The sequence below is a fragment of the Amphibalanus amphitrite genome, unplaced genomic scaffold (assembly GCF_019059575.1).
Source record: "Amphibalanus amphitrite isolate SeventyFive unplaced genomic scaffold, NRLGWU_Aamphi_draft 000030F_arrow, whole genome shotgun sequence".
Lineage (NCBI taxonomy): Eukaryota > Metazoa > Arthropoda > Thecostraca > Balanomorpha > Balanidae > Amphibalanus > Amphibalanus amphitrite.
Window position 1 is genome coordinate 252,392 of NW_024881526.1, and position 12,403 is coordinate 264,794.

The window sequence follows — 12,403 nt, forward strand, 5'->3', positions numbered from 1 at the left end:
CGGCTGGAAAAACACCAATACGGGCGAGGGTCAAGTTGAAAGTATTAATTTGGTTCAAAACAATGATGTAGATAAGCTAATTATTTAAATCTAAATATCCTATGACGAGAGCGATGGACATTTTTGGTATGCAGTGTTATCCGTTGAAAACAGGTCAAAGCTATTGAGTTTTTTATTTAGTGGTCGCCGCTTACTAATCATGCGGCATACACGCCGCACATAACCGCCAATGCCGCAACGCAGCTTAGATTTCGAAGTAAGCATTTAGTCTCACCCGTACTGCGAAGCGAACACCCGCTATCGTTACATTTGCAATTTACATGTTTTGTAATTCTAATTTTACTCCATACACACTTCTACATCTTCATTTCCAGAGAATGACACAGTGGAATTTCGACCCGGGAGCAGAATACAAGCGAAGAGCGGGCGAGTCTTAGATCAAAGGCATATTCCGTTGCAGGGGTGTCGATTTTTCAAAATGGTTGGGGGTGCTCAACCCCTGCACCGGGTGACAGATTGCAGCTTTGCCATGCGGCACAACCGTACAAGGCGGGGTTGGTTATCCCCATAAGGTACTGATAATGCCGGGATTTCTATATACTAACATTTCCCAAGGGCAGAACGTTCTTCTTGAAAATCATTCTGCTCGTCCTAGTACTTGGCTACCTGATTACATAAACATCTTTCCGAAAAAAATATATATTTGCCGGCAGCATGGCAGCAGCCACGACACCTCTGTAATAAGGTGACAGAAACCAATGACGGTGATTTGCACCGGTGCAGCAGCCGCTGCGGTCCGCAGGGGCGGACATTGCGCGGAGGCAACGGTAGCTACGAGGCTCTGGCGGTAATCAGACGATCCCAATATCGATGAAAAATGACAGGTGATCGCATTTGGATATTTACGGGTTTACGATTTTCCCCAGTGGCGTAGCCAGGTGGGCCGTGAGGCACGTGCCCCCCCCCCCCCCCATCAGGTTCGGGCCTCAGGGTCCCCTCGGGTTATTCGGGCCTGAGTGGCCCTGAGGCGCCAATTGGCCGCTAAGGGTCAATGTTGGCCATATTTGGACATAGAAGGGATCCACGGGGCTCGTAAAAACCCCTCATGGGCCCACAAGTACCAACACTAAGATCTCCACAAGGGCCCCAAGCCAGTCTCTTAGGGCCCCTTTGCGGCCTCTGAGGGCCCCTTACCGGCTTCGGAGGGCCACATGTCGGACTATAGGGGTCTTAACCGGCCTATTCCCAGCCAGCAAATTTGGTCCTGGCCGTAGCTGGTCTTACTCTGGCTAGCTCCGGCCTTTGCTCCGGCTAAAGTACGGGCAAGGTCTGGGGCTCTACTGGAGCTGACACACGATACCGGAGCTCGCCCGCATCACAGCCGGACTTATGCCGCATCAGCCGTGCCGTACCTCCACCGTACTTCAGCCACAGTAAGTGTAGGGGAGCGGGTGAGCGGCCGTACCAGCTTGGAGATTAGTTTGAGTCAGTGTCCGTTTTAGTTACCTTGGTTTTGTTAAAATTGTACGCGTGGGATATTTAGGCAGGGGTCTGAAAGGAGGCCAGCGCGGCGGGAACCGCACGGGCACATCGGCCGCCATCTATGGCCTCGAGGCGGCTGATGTGGGCGTGGCCTACTCGGGCGAGGAACGAGACGAAAGCAGGGGAGAGGAGATCGAGGCTCTTGGTGTCGGACTGCCGTCCGGTACGGACATCGAGCCCCCGACTGCTCTCTGCTGCTGGCTCACCTGGCTCGAGGTAGGTTCCTGTCACGCAGGGATTGATGCTGGGCTCAAAGCACATCCCATAGTTAGGATAGGAGCACCGGGGTGGAGGGTTAGGTAGATTCGCGCGCCGTGAACCGTTAGGGTAGTGTTAGGGTAGAAACTTGCGGAAACGGAAATAATCGGTCGTCTCGGATCCAATTCAATGCGCAGTCCTTTATGATGTTCGGTTTTTACAATAAATGGGTTTAGAATTGACCAGATGCATTTGGAGACGGGTTGAGTCGGAGGAGAACGGAGGTTGAGCGGAGTCTGATTCATTCGGTACCGTAGTTTAGTCATCACGGCTCAGGAGCTTAGCTCCAAACCCATGAGGGTACGCTACAAACCGCGTGTGCCCCAAAATGGCGGAGTTATTCACCTGAACCACGATGCATAGTTTAGTACATTTAGTTCAGAGGACAGTGGCCCGGGTGGCAGACGGGTAAAAGGCTGGGAGACGTCCCGGCCGACCACTGATCCTGTAGAGTAGAGTAGAGATCCGGAGGGGAGGTAACGAAGGGCCTGCAGGACCGGCCTAAGCCCCCCTCACATAATGGTGCTAATCGGCCGGGAACGTTCTTTCAAGTGAAATTCGGCTGAACAACGTTTTTCTCCCGGTAGGTGTCAGGCACGCCATTAGGTACGTAAGCCTTAAACTGCATTATCTAGTGAAACGCCCTGCCCGTAAAGTCGCCGGAATCGCATGTTAGTACGTGGTTTTGTAAATCTTAAACTGTTTAAACAAACGGCTAACAGTAAGTCTAAAAAACGTTTTTCATTCTTGCTGGTATGAGGATACGCCGCAAACGTAAGACTTAAACTGCATTTGGCGAAACGGCCTGCTGTAAATCCAGTGCGCTTGCTCAGTACGTGATTTTGTAAATCTTAAACTGTGTAAATCAGACGGCTGCAGCTGTTAGACGCCCCCACCGAATTGATCTTGAAAGAACGGTCGATTGAGCCATTCTAAATTTATTCAATTTACTCCGCTCAATATCCGAACTTCTGGGAACAAACGAGCCAAGCCAGCAGCCAAAATTGATAGGCAAAAGTTTGCGATGACTGCAATAAAAATAGCAACACTAAGAAAACCGAAATGCAGCTTCTTGCGAGTTGCAAATATGCTGTGTGAATGAGCAAATACGATATAGTTGACAATAGCCGTTTTTACGACGGCCATCGGGTACACATTTGGTTCACAATTGGTCATCATTGATGGTCAAATTAGATTAAAGGTGTTTCTTCGTAGCTATTAACTAAGGTAGCGCTGATTATTTATATGCCTTCTTTGTCATACTATCAGACCATCAACTAAAAACACAAATGAATTCAAAAATATTAAAATACTTGCTGTAAAGGAGATGTGGTACGGATTTGATCAAATTAGATATTTCGCCAAATTACCCGTCGTGAAAACGGCTAATATAGTTGAGTGTGAAGTGCGAATGTGCAGGGTGACTGTCTGGATTTGAGGATGTGACGTGTGAGAGTTGAAATGTGGAGAATGCAACGGTGTGGGAGTAAGAGGGTAGAATGAGAGGTGAGATCGGATCAAAAATGAGAATTAGTCAGTCGGTTTGCTTGTGTTGTGATTGAAAGTGTGAGTGAAAGGTGCGAATGTATGTGTGTGAACTGAGTGAAAGAGGAGGATGCTTCTGTGATACGGTGAGGTGACTGTCTGAGAATTACGAGTGGACCGAAAGATTGAACGATTAATCTGACATAAGCATTGCAGTGAAACGGGCGACACGATTCCCACTTGACGTTTACAAAAGTGTCCTTAATTAATCAAAGTCTGTTCAAAGTTGGAACCTTGTTATGTCTTGAAGCACCCACGAAGTTAAGGATTAATTGCACAAAATATAGAGCTTCTACATTCGTTTCTAGAGAGATGATCTTTCTTATAATTGACGCTTAATTTACCGCGATTACCGTGATTTACAAAGAGTTTCTCCCCGCACGATTTAGATATTGTTGGTTGTCAAAGATTAAAATTAAATTTAAAATTCATAAAGGTTAAATCCCTCGGATGCTTGGGAAACATTAAAAATTAGATCTTCCCGCGGCCGGAGACAAACAAGTTTTGCTCCTGGCACATGCCTTAATTGAATTATACTATGTAAATTCGCGTCTGGAGAAAAACGGTATAATCAAATGCGGTGTCGATCCTTCTTATCACAAAGAGCCGCGTCAGCCAGTTAACAGAGAACTGCGACCACAAAAACACCCGAGACAGACGGGGTAAGAAGTGGTGACCTCCACATCTGTACTTTCACTCGCCACTTTTTGTACGGCCAGCGGGCCGCTCTCGATGTCGTTTTTGCGGCTGGTAGGACGTTTTTTATCGAATCGGCCATGACATCAAGGTTTCCGTCTAAACAGTGAGGATCAAACAAAAGTCACTGTTACTGCCTTAACTGAGGCACCATCCTTCGGCCATATTGAGACTCAGTCTGTATGAAACCCATTTAAATAATCAGCTTTAATCGATGCTTCCTTTTTAGCAATCCGTAACAATGCTGTGTAAATCCATTGTCAGCGTGATGTCGGGTGATGTAAAGAATATCCATAGCTGAGAAAAACTCTTAACTTGGTCGATTCAAATCTAGCACATAGTGAAGTCGAGCAACACGAAATTCAGCATTCCAGTTTGATCCGGTTGGCCGATTGTCAGGCGACGTGCGCACCAAGGGGCCGCAGCCGGCCGGTGAACAAAGATCCACGACAAAAAAATCCGCCCCAGACAGACGGGAAGTGATGCTGTGACCTTCCAGCCGCTGGTGACACGGCCCGCAGGCCGCCCTCAACGCTTTTTTTTGCGACCAGTAAAATGTTTAGGCGGGTCGGCCTTGGCTTTAGGATACGCATCACGGCAGTGAGGATCAGATCCAACACGACTCGGTCTGACCCTGGACGTCACCTCCTGATCCGGACTCTCACGACAAGGACGGAACAGGCAAAAAGGCTAGACCAAGGTCATACACAAACCGAAACGGTCACCACCCACGGTCGACGCTCTCACCAGACGTGTGCGATTACCAGGCGATTGAAGAGGCTCACATTGGTATAAGCCGGCTAAATTACGTCAAAACTAGAAAGCGCAGGCCAGAAGCGTGCGGAACAATATGTGTTATTTGTTGGAACTATTGGCAAAACACATTTGTAATTTAAGATAGTATTTATATGAAATATATTAAAGAAGTTCACATTAGTTGGAAAGGCTCTCATAGATCAATAATGTCATGCTTGTAGAGGTCTAGTTAGAGTTACACAAGCTAATGGCGGATCAAATATCTTATTTCAAATATCATTAATTAACAATAAATGCTTCGTTATCTTTATTACACTGAATTAGACTTTGTAATGCGGCGATCGATTAGGAATTAGGCATTCGGCATAACTGACATGTGCGAGAGGAACCGATTGCGGGTGTACTGGCGAGTCGTATGTACCTAATCTTATTATGCCGCGTCATCATTTAACGTGGCGTCCAACCCGTTTAAATCGCTCATCTGTGTAGCTCGCTTACTGGAGGGCGCTGTCTCGACCCAAGGTCACCACAGCCACTAACAAGCACAGTGGGCCAAGGGCGGTGCACTCTGAACCCGAGCACGTTTGTGGCTGGCTTTAAATTTGAATAATTGGGAGGAGGAGTCAGTGCACGACTATCCATTCGCGTTATAACTATATGCAAATAGGAATAACATGCGAACATTTTCCCGAGCTCAGGCATTGTAATCTCGGTAGCCGATGCACATAAACAGAGATGTCATTCGAAACTTATGCGGCAAAAAGGAGTGCCTGTGAAATAGAGAGGGAAAGGGTAAGTGAGATAGTGTGTGAGATAGAGAATGAGAGGGTGTATGTGTGTGTGTGTGTGAGAGAGAGAGAGAGAGAGAGAGAGAGAGAGAGAGAGAGAGAGAGAGAGAGAGAGAGAGAGAGAGAGAGAGAGAGAGAGAGAGAGAGAGAGAGAGAGAGAGAGAGAGAGAGAGAGAGAGAGAGAGAGAGAGAGAGAGAGAGAGAGAGAGAGAGAGAGAGAGAGAGAGAGAGAGAGAGAGAGAGAAGCAAAATACCGATCATTGCGGCATCTAAAGACAATTTTTCCGAGGTCTGTCCATCCGGATGGTAAATGTTACTCCAACTGGCCGTCCAGCGCCATGCGTGGAGATGCAGACCCCGGCCAAACCTCCCTGTCCTTGCAGGCAAGTCAAGGACTGGAGATGGTTGGTCCATATAAAAATAAATCAGGCGGGGAGAACGGTGACTGCGGCGGAGCTTGTACACGACCGGCTAAGTTTAAACGTTGCGCATTAATTACCACACAAATGTCAAAAGTGTCACCAAGCCTCGTTGATATTCGGCGTAATGTAAGATTTACGCCATTACCAAATTATGTCGACCCCTTGCGATGCTCGCAATGCTACGATGGGAAAAGAGCATTTGTATGGAATAGGTTTTAACCAACGCAGTCTTCTAACTTATCATGTCAGGTGCAATATCAAAATAAAGTATATTTGTTTTATTTGCTTCGTTATTTTGTGAATTATCGAGGATAACCGTTTGAGATTTTAGACATCGTAAATGCGACACCGATGGAGATCGGACCGCGCTGACCGCAATGTCTACAACGACAAATTTTGTCTCTGATTCCCCTTGCGGTGAAAAGTTTATAAGTTAATGGGGTGTAAATCTTGTCGCTCTGACCTCTACGAATGCGCAACAACATAAAGATTGTTATCGTCTGTGACCGACTCTGATGCGGTCATGTTTTGTAAAGTCATTACTTTACTACTGCATTCGAAGGAGCGATGACTGTTCCAAAGCCGTCAATGCCTAAGGTCATGATGGCATTCTAAATTCTATCATCTTGAATACCCACTACTGCGTAAGTATAAGGACATCTTTTAGGCAAGTATGATCATGACTGTGATCAATAAAGGTAAAATTCCATAAAGGTCCAAATTAAAATCATCATTGTTAGTTATTGATTACAATCATGCCCAAATAAAGGTCGATTCATGATATATGATTTTACAGCATGGAATAAAACTGCATCGAACATGGTAAGATATCGCTTTGGCATACCTGGGTTATTCGATATAAACAAGTTTCGACACGGCCAAAGTGTTAAAATCGGGATGGTTATTCGGGAGTTCAGTTCGGTCGTGCCAGCCGGGGTGACATTTCATACATCAGACGGCGAAGATTTATGCCGGTGTCCCACCTGTCAATACAGAGGCTGCCCCTTTTGTTTGCATCACGGCTGGTATCGATCTGGGATTTACCTTCTCTATCCTAAATTGGCCTCCAAGCGATTGCATTATAGCTAGTTATCAAAAGGGACATACGGGCGCGTCAAACGCGAAAACGTTTGTGATATTTGACCCAAATGATTCTAACAGGAAACGATGTCGATGTTATTGGGTGTTAAAGTGTATGTATGAAGTGTATGTATGTGTACGCCTGAAGTCGGATGTATATCTGAGCATTAACACGGCAGTCAGCCACCGATGCGAGAGCCATTCCTAGTTTTGATATTTTAATGTGATGTGTAATGTGTTGGTGTGGGAGATGAAATGTATTTGTAAGTGTGTGTGTGTTTGTGTGGGAATGCCTGGTATGGAAAGAATGTTTATATGTATGTGAAAGTATGCTGGCAGGCCGGCGATGCCCCGTCCAGCGGCAGCTGCCAACAGGGATAACGGACCGGCGCCACCATCGTACGTCGACCATCACTGGCGTTGACGACCTCCGTCCGAGCCCGCAAACCATCGGCGGTGCCGGGAAGTGACGAGCACAGTGGTCATCAATTGCCGCCGTGCTCCTGTCACGTAGTGCCAGCACGCCACAGCAAGACGGGCTACGACTCCGAGCCGTCTCCGCCGCGCCTGTCTGCCCACCCAATCACCGACGGCAGCGCCATCCTGGAGCGCGACCCACCGAGCTACTATGCCATCTGGTGGCCCGTGTGACGGTCAATATGCCAATGCGTAGCGCGACCCATCGAGCTACTCTGCCATCTGGTGGCCCGTGTGACGGCCAATGTGCCAATGCGTACGACGGCGCGAGGCGCCGGAGGCCACCCGATGAGGTCGGGCCTTCGCGGTCTGATGATCGGCCAGCTGTGGGACCCCTGCGGTGTGGCGGTAGCGGCGCGGCGCACGTGGAACCACTGCAGTGTGGCGGTAGCGGCGCGGCGCCGATCCAATTCGGTGGTAAGACACTCGGCGGCTGGCGGATCCTACTCCAACCGGCGCGCCATCTGAGCTGGTAGGCGCCAGAACCGGTAGACAACGCCATCCTAGAGCCCGCTGCGATCGCGGCGAGCGCTCAGCTGCTGCGAAGTGCCGGCGCTGGCGCTGTTATATCAACCGAGCCACAGCAGCCAAGCCGAGGCAGAACACCGATGGCCGAGCCGGAGACCAGCTGCCGAGCCGAGAACCGCTGCCGCACCACCAAAAGCAGCGAAGGTACGACGCCGTACCTCAGCCGGAGCGCGACACCGATGGCCGAGCCGGAGACCAGCTGCCGAGCAGAGAACCGCTGTCGTACCACCAAAAGCAGCGAAAGTACAACGCCGGACCTCAGCCGGAGCGCGACACCGATGGCCGAGCCGGAGACCAGCTGCCGAGCCGAGAACCGCTGCCGCACCACCAAAAGCAGCGAAGGTACGACGCCGTACCTCAGCCGGAGCGCGACACCGATGGCCGAGCCGGAAACCAGCTGCCGAGCAGAGAACCGCTGTCGTACCACCAAAAGCAGCGAAAGTACGACGCCGGACCTCAGCCGGAGCGCGACACCGATGGCCGAGCCGGAGACCAGCTGCCGAGCCGAGAACCGCCACCACACCGCCGCCACACCTCTGCCACAGCCACGCCGGGGGGAGCGCCGTGCGACGCTGCGTCGGACACCAAACGGGGCCCAACCAAACTGCCGGGCCGAGGTTCCGCCCGGCAGGGCCGCCGCGGAGAAGAAGTAGAGGTAGCCACTAGCCACCGCAGGGACGAGAAAGGAGAAGAGAAGAAGTAGAGGTAGCCGCCGGGGAGACGAGAAATGAGAAGAGAAGAAGTAGAGGTAGCCGCCGCGGAGACGAGAAATGAGAAGAGAAGAAGTAGAGGTAGCCGCCGCGGAGACGAGAAATGAGAAAAGAAGAAGTATAGGTAGCCGCCGTGGGAACGAGAAATGAGAAGAGAAGAAGTAGAGGTAGCCGCCGCGGAGACGAGAAATGAGAAGAGAAGAAGTAGAGGTAGCCGCCGCGGAGGCGCACGCAAGCCGCGGAGGCACGTGCCACGCCGCGGAGGCGCACGCATGAACGCAAGCCGCGGAGGCATGTGCAACGCCGCGGAGGCATATGCCACGCCGCGGAGGCACGCACACGAAGCCGCGGAGGCAAGTGCAAAGCCGCGGAGGCGCACTCAAAGCCGCGGAGGCAAGTGCGAAGCCGCGGAGGCGCACAGAAAGCCGCGGAGGCAAGTGCGAAACCGGGGAGGCGCACGCAAAGCCGCGGAGGCATGTACAACGCCGCGGAGGCATGTGCGACGCCGCGGAGGCGCACATGTGGCCGCGAAGCACGCACCGCGCGAAGGCGCGCCTATCGCCGTCAAAGAAAAAAAGAAGAGAAGAGAAGAGAAGAGAAGAGAAGAGAAGAAAAGAAAAGAGAACAGAAGTAGCAGTAGACGAAGAAGTAGAAGTAGCCGCCGCGGAAACCGCGCATGCTGGGGAGGCACGCGTGACACCCCGAAGGCGCGCCGCCTCGAGGGCGCACACAGCCGCGGTAGGAACATGGACACAAACGCCCCTCTCCCGGAAAGTAAGGGAATTTTTCCCCCCTGCCGGAGAGGGGGGTATTATGTAGGGGAGCGGGTGAGCGGCCGTACCAGCTTGGAGATTAGTTTGAGTCAGTGTCCGTTTTAGTTACCTTGGTTTTGTTAAAATTGTACGCGTGGGATATTTAGGCAGGGGTCTGAAAGGAGGCCAGCGCGGCGGGAACCGCACGGGCACATCGGCCGCCATCTATGGCCTCGAGGCGGCTGATGTGGGCGTGGCCTACTCGGGCGAGGAACGAGACGAAAGCAGGGGAGAGGAGATCGAGGCTCTTGGTGTCGGACTGCCGTCCGGTACGGACATCGAGCCCCCGACTGCTCTCTGCTGCTGGCTCACCTGGCTCGAGGTAGGTTCCTGTCACGCAGGGATTGATGCTGGGCTCAAAGCACATCCCATAGTTAGGATAGGAGCACCGGGGTGGAGGGTTAGGTAGATTCGCGCGCCGTGAACCGTTAGGGTAGTGTTAGGGTAGAAACTTGCGGAAACGGAAATAATCGGTCGTCTCGGATCCAATTCAATGCGCAGTCCTTTATGATGTTCGGTTTTTACAATAAATGGGTTTAGAATTGACCAGATGCATTTGGAGACGGGTTGAGTCGGAGGAGAACGGAGGTTGAGCGGAGTCTGATTCATTCGGTACCGTAGTTTAGTCATCACGGCTCAGGAGCTTAGCTCCAAACCCATGAGGGTACGCTACAAACCGCGTGTGCCCCAAAATGGCGGAGTTATTCACCTGAACCACGATGCATAGTTTAGTACATTTAGTTCAGAGGACAGTGGCCCGGGTGGCAGACGGGTAAAAGGCTGGGAGACGTCCCGGCCGACCACTGATCCTGTAGAGTAGAGTAGAGATCCGGAGGGGAGGTAACGAAGGGCCTGCAGGACCGGCCTAAGCCCCCCTCACATAAGCCAGAGCAGCTATGAGGTGCAGCCGGACCTGGTCGTAGGGAGCCGGACTTGAGCCATGGCAGGGAGCCTGACTTGAGCCAGACTTGGCGGTCCGGAACCATACCAACCCGGGAGCGCTACGACATATACTGGCTAGCCGGAATAGAGCCGTATCGACCCAAACCCCGGATCTGACGGCGATACCCTCGTCAGTTACCAGCGACCCTGACGGTCCCACACAGGTGACTCGGAGGGTCACAGCGGCGTCTGAGAGCACCATGTCCGGTCTCTGAGAACCCCACAAGGCTCCTGAAGGCACCGGTGACCTCTTGATATCTTCTTGTCGGCCTATGAAGGGTCCGTTCCGTAACAGCAGTTCTGAGGGCCACACGCGCGCCTGTGATGGCCCTAAACCAGTGTCTCTGAGAGCCCCCACAACCGGCACGGTTGTGGGGGCTGTACTGTGAGGGCCATCACCGGCAACTGTGGAGCACCTACACCGGCGCCTCCGAGGGCCATACATTGCCATATCTGAGGGCCCCGCACTAGTGCCTCTTAAGGCCCTATATCGGCGGCTCTGAGGGCCCAACACCGTCGCTTCTGAAGGCCCCACAAGCAGGGATGCGGAGCCGGAGCTGGAGCCGGAGCCGGTATATTTTGCCCGGAGCCGGAGCCGGAGCCGTGAAACAACACAGCCCGGAGCCGGAGCCGGAGCCGGAGCCGTCAAAAAAGGGGCGACTCCGGCTCCGAGGAAAAAAAAATATTGACCTAACTCGGTTTGACAGTACAAAGCAGTAAAACATGTGGTATTCCAAATATCCTTGTTATGCAAATACAGAAACGTGTGCCAATCCAATCGCCTTTTTTCTTCCACCCGTATTTAATTAATCGCATGGGGAATGTACTGAGTAGGAGCCGGAGCCGGAGCCGGAGCCGCCGGAGCCGGACCATTTTACTCGGAGCCGGAGCCGGAGCCGTATTGACATTTCACCCGGAGCCGGAGCCGGAGCCGATTTTTTCTCCGGAGCCGGAGCCGGAGCCGGAGCCGTCTGAAATTTCCACGGCTCCGCATCCCTGCCCACAAGTGCACATATGACGGCCACCCACCGGTGACATTTGAAGGCCCCACACCGGCGACTCTGAGGGCCCCATCGGCGTCTGAGTCCGTGCCGGTTTCTAAAGACGACCCCACAGGGTTTCTGAAGGTACCACCGGCATCTGATGGCCCTTTGCCGGCCTCTGAGGGCCCGTCGCCGGTATCTGGAGCCCCCTGCCGGCTTGTAAAGGGTACGCGTTATCAGCTCTAAGGGTCAGACACTCGTGTACGACGGACCCACACCAGTGTCTCTGCAGTCTGCAACTTAACGTCTTTTTTCGCCCTTCTTCTTATGACCAACTTTTCTTTTCTTTACATTTTTATTTCATGCATTGTAAATTGCGTAGGTAATTGTTTTATTTTTAGTATTGAAAGACTGCGGAACCAATTATTTTCCTCAAGCAGAGTTAGTGGGAGTTATTGAGGGACAAAATAATTGGGGGTGCTGACTGGAACATTTGGGGGTGCCCGGAAAACCATTGGGGGTGCTCATTTGAGCATTGGGGGTGCTGCAGCACCCCCAAAAGTATACAAATCGACACCCATGTTCCGTTGTTGTAGAGCAGTTTTTCAGCGAGGCATGGACACCGAAGAGCTTCATTAATCAGAACGCAAGTGCGGCATTCATTGTACAAGATGTTGCAGCCCATGATCTTACCCCGCGTTCGATGTCTCTCGGACGGCGAAGATTCTACGTCGTCCGGCCAATGACGTTCCATAACCGCAGGCCGCAGCCGAGCCCCCACTGACCTTGGTGGGGTTAGTTGTCTCGCAATTCCACTGGTGCAAATGATGCCGTCTGTTTTCATACCCCAGGTCAATGGGTCCA